The sequence below is a fragment of the Colius striatus genome, chromosome 21, assembly GCF_028858725.1.
Source record: "Colius striatus isolate bColStr4 chromosome 21, bColStr4.1.hap1, whole genome shotgun sequence".
In the NCBI taxonomy this organism is placed as follows: domain Eukaryota; kingdom Metazoa; phylum Chordata; class Aves; order Coliiformes; family Coliidae; genus Colius; species Colius striatus.
In genome coordinates, this window is record NC_084779.1 from 3,637,660 (window position 1) to 3,643,378 (window position 5,719).

Sequence of the window (5,719 nt, forward strand, 5' to 3'; positions counted from 1 at the left end):
TGTTAATTATTTTAATCATTATTACTCATCTTTCCCCTTCTTTCCCCCCCCCCCCTTTCAAAACTTCATCCTGGGCCTGTCAATCACTTTAATAGCTGTTTACAACCTATCATCAAGTCTTGCATAACATCCACATGACTTTGCTCAGATGCCTCCAGACACCCAAAAGCTGCCCCTGAGCTCTATTTCGGGAGCTGTGATGCCCACGGCGCCAAGCGGCTGCATCCCCCGCTGCCACGGCCAGGCCTGGCCATGGAGGAAGAAATCAAAGGGAGAGGGGGGAAAAAAAGCCATCCCCAAAGCTAAATGGGTTTGTAGTTAATAGAAGACAAGGCCACTTTGCTCCCTGGCTCAGGTTTGGGGGGAGGTGAGGGTTTAGATTGGGGGAGCTGCTGATTCGTTTCTCAGAGAGATCAGGAGCAAAAAGCATCTGGAGCAGCCCCTGAAGCACTTTGCAGATGCTCTGGGGGAGCTGCAGTTGCCTCCAACCCTCTCCCCAGCTGAAAGTGGGGGTGAAACACACACACAAAGCACTGGAGGTGCTGTGGAAAAGCTCCTTTTTTGCAGCCAGGTTCAGCCCTTCAGCAGCAGGACAGGGGGAAAAGGCACAATCTGTTTTCAGCCCTTTTCAGCAGGTTGATGGCTGAGCTGTGGGGGGAGGGACACACACACACACACACACACATACAAATGGCTCTTTTTAAAGCTCTCCTGTCCTCCCCCTCTCCTGCAGGTTTCATAACCCTTCCAAGCAAGGAAAGGCTCCCTTGGAAGGCAGCTGAGGAGCCCCTGCCCTGGCAGGCTGGGCTATGTGGCAGCCAAATCTCCTCACCACAGCATGTGTTGGGGCAGGAGGGACGTGGAGGGATCTCTCTGGGGTCCCATCATCTGCTGTAATCCCTCCCTGGGACCCCCAGCAGCAGCCCCAGGGGTGCAGTTTTGCATCAATGCATCTGGTTCTCTTCCCAAACCCCTCTCAGCATCACTTGTGCCCTGTTGCTGCCCAGGGCTGGGATGCTTCTCCCTCCCTTCGTGGATGCTGTGTGCAAATGTTTATTTACACAGTGTAAAGGGGCTTATTAATTAAGCTATGGCTGACAACTGTATCCAAACTAATTTCTCTTAATAAGGCACTTGCAGTCACCTTGGCAACAGCAGCAGAGCACCCTTCCTCCAGAGGAGGACTTCAAGGGGTGAAAATCCCCCTTGGATGTGAATGGGGATGCTGAGGAGATGCTGTGGCTGGAGACACCCCCCACCTTCCTCCCCACTCCTGGGGAGACCCATCCCCCAGGAGAAGATGGCAGTTCCCAGGCTCTCCTAGCAGCCAGCCCTGCTCTCATTAGCAGCTCAATTAGCTGAGCAAAGACCAGATAATAAACCAAGAGCTGCTGCAGCTCAGCAGGCAGGCACGGATGGGCACTGCAGCACGTGGCAGGTCCCTCATCTCACTCTGGGGTGAGGTGATGGGGAAAGCAGCAATTTCCATCCATGGGGTTTGCCAAGGGTGCAGCAAAGATGGGCAGCACTGGGGCAGGGTGGGGGATTTGGGAAGGGGAAGAGGATTAGGAAGCAATCAGCAACCCTTTACTCAGTGCTCTTCCCAGGTGGGAGCAGACAGGGAGCTGGCAGAGGGTTGGGGATGAGATGGAAAGAGCTGATCCTTCTGGTGGAGTCCAGAGGGGGTGAATTGGCCCCTAACTGTCTATTTGGTAAAGGATTTGTATTCTACTTTCTGGCTGTGTATTTTAGCTCTGTTTTCTATGTCATAAATGTGTGATTCAATACACATATGATTGAATATCTGCACATCCAGGTCACCAAAAGCAGGGGGCATCTCATTTCCAAGGGGAAAATAAGGAACAACATTAGCTCCTGCCTCCTGCTTTGGGTTGGAAAACATGATGGTTGCTTCATTAACACCTATAATAACAGCACTAATTAAGGAAAGTGTAGGATGAAGGCAGAAGGATTTCAGCCTCCTTCCAATGGCCTGGGTGATGGGATGAATTGCTGCAAGCCCTGATGCTGAGATGGTGGTGGGATTTCTCTGCTTCTCCTCTCTGCCTCGTGGAAGAATGACACCAGCCTGCCTTTGGTTGTTAAAAGCCTGGAGCCATCAGCTTCCCAAGTGCTGTGGGATGCAGGGTTTGCAAAACACAGCTCCCCAGAACCTGAAGGAAGCTCCTTCCCCTCTGAAATCCAGCTCTGAGCTCATGCACTACACTAGGATTGGGTTCTCTGGGGTTTGGGGAGGGTTTAGTCCTGGTTTCAGCTGGGATGGAGTTAATTCTAGGAGCTACTCCAGGGTTATATTTGGGGTTTATGCTGAGGAGAAGGTTGCAGACACAGGGATGTTTTGGCTAGTGCTGAGCAGTGCTGCACAGCACCAAGGCTGCTTCTGCTCCTCACCCTGCCCTGCCTGGGAGTGGACAGGGGAGAGGGGGTGAGTGTTCCCTCCCAAGAAGCTGGGAGGGAATATGGCCAGCAGAGCTGATCCCAGCTAGCCAAAGGGCTATTCCATCCCATGGCATGTCACTCCCAGTACACAAACTGGGGGAGGTGGGGGGGTGGCCAGGAGGGACGAGTTGCTGCTGGGGCATCGGTCAGAGGGGCATCACTTGTCTTACTCATGGGTTTTGTTTCTCTTCATTGCTAGTATTACACTTCATTCTTCTTGCTGTTGTTTTAGTTTAGTGATTCTGTTGTTCTCACCCCATGAGTGTTGTTTTTTCCTTCCCAGTTGCTCTCCCCATCCCAGGGGAGTGTGGGGAGGGGGCGGGATGGGCTGGCTGGGCTGAAACCACTCCAGCCAAGCAGCTGGGGTGCCCCTGGGAAACACACAGCCCCCAGGAAAGCCACCCTGTAACAAAAGACTCTCAGCAGGCAGTCAAGCAGGCTGTGATTTACTGGGACAACACCACTTCTACAACAGAGAACCACGAGGACCCACAAAGCTGCAGCACCACGCTGGGCACCCCGGAGAGGTGGCTGAGAGCAGAGTCCAGAGGGATGCTCATGCTCCCTGGCACTGGTTTCCCTCCCATCTCCATCCCCAGACACAAAGACACAAAACAGAAGCCTGCTGAAACACAGCAAGGCTGCTACATGCCAAGGGAGGGAGTGAAAGGCAACAGGTCTGGGCTGGGCTCCAGGGGCATTGCAGCCACGCTGGAGGCGATGGCGAGCGCTTCCCCCCCTGTAGGCACTTGATCCCTGGAGCTGCTGTCAGCTGGATCCTACAGAAAAGGCCAATCCTGGGGGTCACCAGGCAGGGCCCGATGCTGCCAGGGCTGGGTGATGAGCTCCATGCCTCCCCAGCTGGCAGAGAGTGAAGTGAGAGGCCAGGGAGGGAGGGCATCCAGCTCTTTGCAGGGTGCTGACGGTGAGTGTCCCCACGCCTGGTTTAAGGAGACTCACCCCCTTTGGGTCTCATCCTGGAGTATCCTTGGATGCTGAGCTGGCCACAGCAGCTGGGTAGAGGTGCTGGCAATGTGTACAGTGCAGGTCAGGGCTGGAGAATGGAGAGAAGCAGTGATGGCAGTGTTGGGCTCCAATTCATCCCCTTTCCCTTCCCTGAAAGCCAAAGGGCTGCTGGAAGTGCTGCACCGACACTGCACACTCTGATTGCACAACAAGGGACCTGTTGGCTCCAGGAGCCCCTAAAGTAGGGGGACACATGCTTGTTTTGCTGATAGTTGCAGGTTAACAGAGCCCTGGGTAGCTTCAAGGAGTCAGGCTGGGTCTTCTGGGAGAACTAAAGGATCAGAAACCAGCCCATCAGTAACCCCAGGAGGGCTGAGATGCAGGCACCCAGGGAATAAACCCTGCTTTGGTAAGTCACAGGGCCAAGATGGGGTCATGATGGGCAGGGAGCTGAAGGAAGGCAGAAAACAAGAGGTAGGTTTTGCTTGTGAGCTCAAATACTCCTGATCCACTCCCCTCAGCGCTGCTCAGATGTGTGCAAAGCAGATTGCTGCTCATGGCAGGGAACAGAGGGGATGCTTTCCCCCAGGGGAAGATGCTTTGTCTCAGAAGGAAACACCCTTCTCCCATCTCCTCACCTTCCCCCAGTTTCCCAGCTCTTCCACTCCCTCTCCTCTCCTTACCCATCCCATCCCTCCTCAGCAGAGGAGCCAAACTCCCTATGCCCAGGAATTCAGAGCATTTGCTTTGATTTTTCTAAGCTCCCAGACCAAAACCAGTCTGAGGCCAACCAGAACTGGGGCCTTTCTTCAGCAGAAGATGAAAGATGAAAACATTCCTTTAATACCCCCTCCCCAACAACCTGGATTTCCTCCTGGGAATGCCACTGGCTTCTAGTAACAAGAGAGCAGGTTGAAAAAAAAACCCCTTCTAGCTTCTCTCTGCCTCCTCCTCATCTTCCCATCAGCTTGTGGAAGCCACAGGCCCCACAGTGCCTCTGCTCTGCCATTAATTATGGTGGCTAATGAAGCTCCTGGGTATTGGCTGTGTGTACTGTGGGCTTTGCTGGAGCTGGAGAAGGGAATTTGTTGCACCATGGTGAAAGCTGCCCATCACAGACCACAGCCTGGAGCTGTGGCACCCACAGTGGGGCTGGGGGTTGTCCTTTGGGTCAGGTTGCTCTTGGCTTTAAGCAGCACTTTAAGAAGCAGAGATGAGGAGAGTGATGGACCTGTGTCACCCTGGGGTTTGGGAGGGCTCTTCCCCTCTCTTCCCTTCAAGAGGAGTGAGGCAAGCTCAGGTCTGGCCATGGCTCTTGGGATAGATGCCCCAGCACAAGCCCATCAGCTCAGGGGGAGTTTAGAGGGTCAGGAATCCTTCAAAGAAGAAGCCCCCAGCTGCTGGATTCAAAGGCAGGTCCCTGCAGTTCAGAGCCAGCAGACCAGTGCCCAGGAGGCTGGTGGGGAAGGAAGGATTCAGCATTTTGGCAGGGAATTCAAGTCCTTCATTCTTTTAATGCAGGGGAATCTCTGGTGACAAGTGCAAGGGGCTGGTTTCCTTCACCCAGCTCTTCCCTCAGTCCCATGGGCCCCTGCTCTGCCTGTGAAGCTCCAAAGGCTTCAAGGCATCTGGGAATCTCCCTCTGGGACTGCAGAGGGGCTGAGGGGGCCCAGCACAGTGTGGATGTGATGGGGTTTGGTCCCAGTCTCTGACTGGCCTGGCTTGTCAGTTCACCCCTGGGCTCGAGGCAAGGCAGCATCCTCCCAGCCTTCCCCAGTGAGGCTGCTCTCCAGAAGCTCAACCCCAACCTGGATGCCTTTGGTCCATGAGATGAGCACACTGGCAGATGTTTACCTCTTCCAAAAGACACCTGAGCCAGGCCTGAGCCCCAGGAGAGCCACGACTCAGGGCCAGGAGATGAGAGCTGGGGCTTGGCAGAGATTTGGGGCTGGGAAGAGGCAGCCAAGTGAGGATGGGACAAGCTGAGCAGGGGTGGAGGAGACCTCTCTGGGAATGAGAAGAAACCAGGAGCAGAGGGAACTGCTGTAGCTGGAGGTGTTGCTCCAGTTACAAACAAACAGCATCCTACTGCAGGCAGCCTGGAGGTACCCCCAGGGCAAAATGCTGACCACTGAGCCCCACCTTTTGCACAGGCTGCTTCCACTGCCAGGATCTGCTCTTAATGAACACTGTGCCTGCAGCACAGGAATGGAGCTCCTTGGAGGTGTTTCACTGAGGGCAGGTCCCTGCTCCTGCACCCTCACTAAGGCCTAAACCTCTCTCCTCATCCTCT